Source organism: Heterodontus francisci, chromosome 28, assembly GCF_036365525.1.
Source record: "Heterodontus francisci isolate sHetFra1 chromosome 28, sHetFra1.hap1, whole genome shotgun sequence".
NCBI lineage: Eukaryota > Metazoa > Chordata > Chondrichthyes > Heterodontiformes > Heterodontidae > Heterodontus > Heterodontus francisci.
Genome location: NC_090398.1, coordinates 63,374,887 through 63,383,911, shown reverse-complemented (window position 1 = coordinate 63,383,911; position 9,025 = coordinate 63,374,887). Strand labels below are relative to the sequence as shown.

Genomic DNA, 9,025 nt, shown 5'->3' with positions numbered 1-9,025 from the left:
GTTGCCAATTTCAAACCCTTTATTAACAGTTGAACCGAAACCCAGCTCTCCACGCAAACCCTTCCAGACTCAACCTTCATAGTCAAGGCTTTCCAGAAAGCCAGAGTTTTTAAATATGGTCCCACTACAATTAACACTCAGTAATATTCCCACCTAAATATAGTCCATTCTATACTAAGAAACCTCGTCAGTAACATCACCATTTCCACACACATCCGCTTCCAGCAGTTTACAGCACCTTACTGCAGCTGTTTGGGGAATCTCCTGTGTTAAGATTGGAGTTGGAAAGAGGCCTTTACCCGGCAGTGTTATTGTCTCACACTGAATCTGCCAGACATCCTGTTCTCTTTATTGTGAGAGAGAAAGCACGGATTTAGGAAATGTTCATTTGAAATGATCTCTGTTAAGAACGAGCCCGGCCGTGGGACAGGTATTCCAGTGCAAAGAGCTGTCCATGACCAAGTGTTGCAGACTGGCACATTCCATCATTCAAGACTATGTGCTGTGGGATGGCATTAAAGCTTGGGGAAGCCACCATGGAGTCTCAATAGAAAGGTGACAGTCTAAGGCCCTAGTACAGCGAGGGGCAGGAATCTGTGTAAAACCCCTCGGGCTGTGTGCACCAGAGAATGTTTGATGTGTAATGTAAATACTGTAAATATAACCTGTGCAGGCAGGGATAGTGAGATACCTCATGTACATTATTGAAGGAAACTGATCTGTATTGTACCTTATGTAATATTAAAATTGAACTGCTTTGCAATGTAATTGCACAAATTATATGAATAAATTACATTTTGTGCAAAAGAAAGCAGCTTTCCTGTCAACACACACCTTGTCTCAGGGCACGACTTTCCTGTGATCTTGTCACACCCAACTTCGCTCTATATCTTCTGACACACACACTTTACAGTCTGTCATTTCCAAAAACAAGCATTCTAAAATCAAAAGACCTTTTGTTTATTTCTCCTTTCTTTTCATTTCTCCTCTATTCTTCTCAATCACTCCCTTCAACAGTCCTATTCAGATCAAGGTGGAATGTGAATAGTGTCACAACTCACCTCTGACACTATTATTACCCTTCTCTTTTCTTGTCTTATTCAATGGGAAAGTTTTATTCACCAGTCTGTTGCTGTTTTACACTCTTGCCATACCATCTGGTATTGCATCCATCTGAATTCTGTGCTTTCATGGCCTTATATATATTTTCCTCTTCTGGATGATTTGTTTGCTTCAGTTCCATTCAACCAGGCTGGACCACAGGGAAGCTTAGAACAAAGAACAAAGAACAGTACAGCAGAGGAACAGGCCATTTGGCCCTCCAAGCCTGCGCCGATCTTGATGCCTGCCTAAACTAACACCTTCTGCACTTCCGGGGCCCATATCCCTCTATTCCCTTCCAATTCATGTATTTGTCAAGATGTCTCTTAAACGTCGCTATCGTATCTGCTTCCACCACCTCCCCTGGCAGCAAGTTCCAGGCACTCACCATCCTCTGTGTAAAAAACTTGCCTCGCACATCCCCTCTAAACTTTGCCCCTCGCACCTTAAACCTATGTCCTCTAATAACTGACTTTTCCACCCTGGGAAAAAGCTTCTGACTATCCACTCTGTCCATGCCGCTCATAACTTTGTAAACTTCTATAATGTCGCCCCTTCACCTCCGTCGTTCCAGTGAAAACAATCCGAGTTTTTCAAACTTCTCCTCATAGCTAATGCCCTCCAGACCAGGCAACATCCTGGTAAACCTCCTCTGTACCCTCTCCAAAGCCTCCACATCCTTCTGGTAGTGTGGCGACCAGAATTGCACGCAATATTCTAAGTGTGGCCTAACTATGGTTCTGTGCAGCTGCAACATGACTTGCCAATTTTTATACTCTATGCCCCGACCGATGAAGGCAAGCATGCCGTATGCCTTCTTGACTACCTTATCCACCTGCGTTGTCACTTTCAGTGACCTTTGCCTTGGGTGGGTCCACGTTGATCCATGACATTCAGAATCACCTCCTTGAAATAACTCCATCGTACAACTACAGTAACCACACAGAATCTGCTTCAAACACTCCTGCACATTTTATCTGTTCTGACTGTCAACACCTCCAGCTCTTTTGTTTAAGTGGAACCCATCAGGTTTGTTTAGGCTCCTTCTATTCTGAAAGCTGTAGCACTGGTTCAGGGAATTCAGCCCTGTTTCTCTACTCTCAAGGCTCAGCCATGCTTGATCTGCATCGTATTTTGCTTTTATTGCAATGTTACAAGACCTCCAATCCTCTGGAAAACGATGGTCAGACCTTCCACTATTTCTTCCCTGGCTTCATTCAACAGCCTGGGGTACATTTCATCTGGTCCTGATGATTTATCCACATTCAAGGATGTTCATCCAATTAAGTCTTCCTCTCTCCTTAAGTTATCACGTCCAATACTTCACACTCCTCCTCCTTCATAACAATATCTGCTTCACCCTCTCATTTGAGAAGACAGTAAACTATTCATTAAGGATATTGGCAACATCTTCCACCCCGATACAAAGGTTACATTTTTGATCTTTTCTGTGCCCTGCTGGTTGCTTGGTTGCCTCTCACTCTGATGTTTTGATGCAACATCTTTGGGTCCATTGTTATTTTGCTTGTCCATGTTCTTTCCTACTTTCTCTTTGCTCTTCACCGCTGCTCCCAAACGCCTCCAGTGCAGTCAAAACACAAGGTGTCAGAAGTGGGATTTGAACCCACGCCTCCCATTGAAACTACGAACTAAACGCAGCGCCTTAGACCGCTCGGCCATCCTGACCGCCTATTGGCTATTATTAATGCTAAGGAAATTAACCATTCTTTGTGAAAGTATTTGTGAGATTGAGGAAATGTCTGGAAGAGGAAAGACCAGCGGGAAAGCTCAGGCCAAGGCCAAGTCTCGCTCCTCCCGGGCTGGACTGTAGTTCCCGGTGGGCCGTGTTCACAGGCTCCTGAGAAAGGGTAACTATGCTGAGCGTGTGGGTGCCGGAGCCCCGGTCTATCTGGCTGCTGTGCTCGAGTATCTGACCGCTGAAATCCTCGAGCTGGCCGGTAACGCGGCCCGGGACAACAAGAAGACCTGCATCATCCCCAGACACCTGCAGCTGGCCGTCCGCAACGACGAGGAGCTCAACAAGCTGCTGGGAGGGGTGACTATCGCTCAGGGCGGGGTGCTGCCTAATATCCAGGCCGTGCTGCTGCCCAAGAAAACCAGCGCTCAGAGCTCCCAGAAAAAGTAAAGCGGCTAAAATGTCATCAAATAAACCAAAGGCTCTTTTCAGAGCCACCCACAGTCTCTGTGAAAGGACTGGTTACTGTCAGGAGGGAATCAGAGATGGAGTTATTGGAACAGTGGATTGACCTGTTTCACATCTGTCCAGGTGTCTTTTCAGTTCCCTCTCTGGATTTCGCTCTGTTTCTCTGCTCACACATCTCCCCCTCCAGTTAAGTGAAGAAGTGAACTACAGGGTGTAGAATCAACAATTTAATAAATCCCGCTGCCTTCGATTTGATAAATCCCGAGATTATCCCGGTACATTAACGGGAACTGGTTCGGAGCTGATGAGTTAATTTAATAATGGAAGTGTCCGGGTTAATTCTCTGTTTTTCATTTGGACAGTTTGAATTGTGTTTTTTTTTTCTCTCTGGTGATCTGAGCGCCGCTTCTCAATGAGAATCTGCTCCCAGAACAGAGTAAATGCAGGAAGAAAGAGGCCATTCTCGGACTGTGTGTTTCGCTCCTAACCTGATCTGTTTAGACTGCACTGTTCCCAGAGGACGGAATCAGTGAGAGTTGTGCACACACAGGAGCTGAGTCCACTGCAGCGCTTTAAGATGTACCTTCTCCCCGGCCCTTCCTCTTCTCCGGACACAAAGTTGTTTGTTCCCCCGGCGACGGGATAGAGTCGGGGATTCTCTCCCCGCAGTGTCAGTGGCTGCAGCCCCGGGGAACTGGCGGTTTCAGTCAGAGTGACCGAGCTACCTTACAGGACTCTCCCCCTGAATTTGTGAACTGAGACTACACCGAACACATCTCCAGTTAGAGTGAGGGCCGGACATCCTTCTGTTTTATTACAGAGAGTGGGGAAAGGGCTGGGTGGAGGGGATGTCAGCGAGTCACCAGGGATCCTGGATTTACTCCAAATCATTTCCATGTGGAATCTGCAGGCGGGGCCGGGACAGGGATCATTTGATCAGGGGATCAGCTCTTTCCTGAGAGATGTGGGTGGCTCTGAGAAGAGCCTTTGTGTTCAGATGTTTACAAGTTTCCCGCGCTCTTTCACTTCTTTCCAGACCCTGCTTTCTGAGCCTTCGCTGCTTTCGGCTTGACCTTGCTCTTCCATGTCTGCACTTTCTTCAGCGCCTTTCCGCCCGCCGCACTCTTGCCTTTTTTGACCTTCTTCGCAGGAGACTTTCTCTGAAGCGCTGCTTTCTTCACTGCCTTATTTGGCGTTGCCGCCGCCTTTCTGCTCGTTTTCTTGGCTGTTACTTTCTTTGTTGTAACTTTCTTGGCTGCTGGTTTCTTCACCAATGATTTCTTGTCTGCTGGTTTCTAACGAAGGATTTCTTGTCTGCTGGTTTCTTCACTAAAGATTTCTTGGCTGCTGATTTCTTCACTAAAGATTTCTTGTCTACTGGTTCCTTCACGAAAGATTTCTGAGCTGCTGGTTTCTTCACTAAAGATTTCTTGTCTGCTGGTTTCTTCGCTAAAGATTTCTTGGTTGCTGGTTTCTTCACTAAAGATTTCTTGTCTGCTGGTTTCTTCACTAAAGATTTCTTGTCGGCTGGTTTCTTCACTAAAGATTTCTTGTCTGCTGGTTTCTTCACTAAAGATTTCTTGTCTGCTGGTTTCTTCACCTTCTTTCCCACTTTTCCCTGGGTTTTCCTTCTTGCTGATTTTGAAGGAGCCGGAGGCTCCCTGTCCCTTGCTCTGCACCAGGGAGCCTTTGTTCACATTCCTCTTGATACTTTGCTTGATCTGGGTCCTGAGCTTCTCCACATCGACACCGCTGCTACCCAGAGCCTTCTTTATGGCGGACAGGGACATCCCCTTGCGATCGCTGAAAGCCGGCACAATCTTGAGGATCTGTTCGCCCAACGGGAGACCGGCTGGCTTTTTCCGGGGAGCCGCCGCCTTCTTCTTGGGGGTCTTGACTTGGGCGGCGGCTGGAGGAGCCGTTTGGGCGGCTGCACGATCGGTCATGTCCGGGACTCTGCACAAATTCTCTCTGTCAATGTGAACTGGGTCAGAAATGAAGCCGGTGATGGCGGCACAGAGCAACTTAAAGGCAGAGAGAGGACGGGGCGGAGACAAGCTGCTGTCAGCTCCCGGCTCCTGCTGTCTCTCTGTGTTTCTCTCTCCTCACAAACTCTCCAATTCCATTGAAATTCAGAGACTCCAGACTTCCAGACTAGATCTTTCCTGTCTCTCACTCCAGTATGTTTGCTGTTGAAAAGCTTTCACTAGGATTGAGGACTCCATTTTCCATTTCACCTGGTTTTATTGCTGCACTGACCGCCCTCTCTCACCCCTCGCTGACATGTTCTCTACTTTTCAACTGAAATCTTGAAATAAAAAAAAATGATCCCGAATTCCCACTTTGGGGCTGAGCAGGGAGCAGGGCGGTTCTTTGACTGGAAAATCATTTGATTTTACACAAGAATGACTCTGAAATCCGGCGATGAGAGCGGACCCACAAACACAGTGGCTTCAGACTAACCCGCCCTCCCCTTTAATACAATCTCTCTTCCACAATATTCAATTCTGCATATTCACAGGACAAACTGTTCCCTGAATGTAGAGTTCCCAGGATAGGTTTTCCCCTCCGCTCAGTCTGTGCTGCGGATTCTCGGGGGTGAGTTGTATTTTCTCAGCTCAGTCAGTGTTAAACAGTCTGGGGCCGGCGCTCCGAATATTGTCTATTAACCAGAGTCCGCGACAAGAGCCAATCACAGTTGTGACTTTTTTTATTCGTTCATGGGATTTGGGTGTGAGTCCAGAACCAGGGGTCATAATCTAAGGATACGGGGTAAACCTTTCAGGTTGTCCTTTCTCTCTCTGCCCCTCTCTCTCTGCCGACACCCACCCCCGGTCTCCTCTCTCCCTCTTACTCTCCTCTCTCTCTCTCTCCCTCTCTCTGACAGTTGCAGAGAGCGAGAACTCTCAGCTTTATGGTTAGTCTTTTTTTTTAAATCGCAGCCGTCAGTTTCACAGCTGACAGGTGCTTTGAGCAGAGACAGCACTTCCGAAACTCGGACAAGCTCGGGTTTTTCTGGAGGGCTTTTAAATGAAATCAGAACTGCCGGAAAGCTCCGAACTTGTCCGAGGTTCTGAAACGTTGTCTCTGCTCTCAGGACCTGTCAGCTGTGAAACTGACGGCTGCGATTTGATTGAAAGTCAGACTGGTCTGGAAGAAGAAGCCAATGGGAAAGTTCTCATCCCTGAAATTATCAGTCACGCACCGAACTGTTTTAACGTGGACACTGGTGTCCATGTACAGACATGTTGCCAACCCTTGTTCTTCACACAGACTTACCAATCACACACTGATCAACGCCAACAAATAATTTGACTTTTTTATTGAAGACTGACAATACTATATACAATTTACAGGAGAGTATTACAGGCACATCTTACCGGGGATCATCCCATCTCCTACTCTGTCACATACTGTATGACATCACTTCCTGAAGTGATGATGCACACACGAGTTACCAATTCCTTGAAACAAAGAGTAGGCATAAATGGGCCATTTTCTCATTGGCAGGATGTGACTGGTGGAGTGCCACAAGGATCAGTGCTTGGGGTTCAATTATTTACTATCTATATTAATGACATGGAGGAGGGGGCAGAGTGTAATATATCCAAATTTGCTGATGATACAAAAATAGGTAGGGCATGTTGTCATGAAGACATAAGGAATCTCCAAGGGGATATAGATAGGTTGAGTGAGTGGGCAAAAACTTGGCAGATGGAGTTTAATGTAGGAAAGTGTGAGGTCATACACTTTGGTAGGAAGAATCAAAATGCAGACTATTATATAAATAGACAGAGACTCCAAAAAAGAGGGATCTGGGTGTTCTTGTGATTGAAACACAAAAAGTTAGCATGCAGGTGCAGCAAGTAATTAAGAGGGCAAATGGAATTTTGGCCTTTATTGCTAGGGGGCTGGAGTTTAAAAATAGGGAAGTCTTGTTAAAGCTGTACAGGGTGTTGGTGAGGCCACACCTGGAGTGCTGTGTACAGTTTTGGTCCCCGTATTTAAGAAAGGATATATTGGCATTGGATACAGTCAAAAGAGATTCACTCGGCTGATTCCTGGGAGAAAGGGGTTGACTTATCAAGAATGGCTAACAAGTTAGGCCTTTATACATTAAAGTTTAGAAGAATAAGGGTGATCTTATTGAAATGTATAAGATTCTGAGGGGGCTTGACAGGGTAGATGTTTCCACTAGTGGGGGAATCTCAAACTAGGTGACATAGTTACAGAATAAGGGGACAGTCATTTAAAACTGAGATGCAAAGGAATTTCTTCTCTCAGAGGGTAGTGAATGTCTGGAATTCTCTACCCAGAGAGTTGTGGAGGCTAAATCACTGAAAGCATTTAAAGAGGAGGTAGATAGATTTTTGAAATATTGGGGAGTTGAGGGCTATGAGGAGCTGGCACGAAAGAGGAGTTGAGGTCTGCAGCAAATCATCCCTGATCTTATCAAATGGTGGGGCAGGCTTTGGGGACTGAATGGCCTACTCCTGCTCCTATTTCTTATCTTCTTATAAGGGGGCTACAAAGAGATGTAGATCGGTTAAGTGAGTGGGCAACAACCTGGCAAATGGAGTAAAATGTGGGAAAGTGTGAAATTGTCCACTTTGGCGGGAAGAATAAAAAAGAAGCATATTATCTAAATGGTGAGAGATTGCAGAGCCCTGAGATGCAGAGGGATCTGGGTGTCCTCGTGTATGAATCGCACAAGGTTAGTATGCAGGTACAGCACGTAATTAGGAAAGCTAATAGAATGCTCGTGTTTATCGCGAGGGGAATTGAATACAAAAGTAGGGAGGTTATGCTTCAGCTACACAGGGCATTGGTAAGACCACATCTGGAGTACTGTCTACAGAACTGGTCTCCTTATTTAAGGAAGGATGTGAATGCATTGGAGGCAGTTCAGAGAAGGTTTACTGGACAAATACCTGGAATGGTGGGCTGTCTTACAAGGAAAAATTGGACAGGCTTGGCTTGTATCCACCAGATTTTAGAAGAGTAAGAGGCAACTTGATTGAAACACATAAGATCCTGAGGGTCTTGACAGGGTGGATGTACAAAGGATGTTTCCTCTTGTGGGAGAATCTAAAATTAGGGGTCACTGTTTAAAAATATGGGGTCGCCCATTTAAGACAGAGATGAGGAGAATTTTTTTCTCTTAGAGGGTTGTGAGTCTTTGCAGTTCTCTTCCTCAAAACGCAGTGGAAGCAGAGTCTTTGAATATTTTTAAGGCAGATGTAGATAGATTCTTGATAAGCAAGGGGGTGGTCAGGGGTAGCTGGAAATGTGGGTCATCAGTTCAGCTATGAAATTATTGAATGGCGGAGCAGGCTTGAAGGGCTGAGTGGCCTACTCCTGCTCCTAATTCATATGTTCATATGCTTGTATGTTTGTATAAAGCCCAAGATGCCATATATTTTACTACTACTCTCTCAATATGCCCTGCTACCTGCAAAGATCAATGCACATGCATCCCCAGGTCCCTCTGTCCCTGAACACTCTTTAGAACTGTGCCATTAAGGATACATTGCCTCTCCCTATTCCTTCTGTCAAAATGCATCACCTCACACTTAACAGTATTAAATTCCATCCGTCACCTCTCTGCTCATTCTGCCAGCCTATCTATGTCCTATTGCAGGCGGTTCATATCATCCTCACTGTTTGCCTCACCTCCAAGTTTGGTATCGTCAGCAAATTTTGAGATTCTGTTCCGTATTCCAAGATCCACATATTTTATACATAGCAAGAAAAGCAGTG

The 9,025-nt window shown here is 45.8% G+C and overlaps 1 non-coding gene and 1 pseudogene across 1 annotated transcript; one reads left to right on the top strand and one right to left on the bottom strand.

Moving 5' to 3' along the window:
- Positions 1-2,704: 2,704 nt before the first annotated feature.
- Positions 2,705-2,787, bottom strand: trnal-uag (transfer RNA leucine (anticodon UAG)). Its single transcript has one exon. It is a non-coding gene; the product is annotated as a tRNA-Leu (tRNA).
- Positions 2,788-2,857: 70 nt separating this feature from the next.
- Positions 2,858-3,247, top strand: LOC137345335 (histone H2AX-like; annotated as a pseudogene).
- Positions 3,248-9,025: the final 5,778 nt, after the last annotated feature.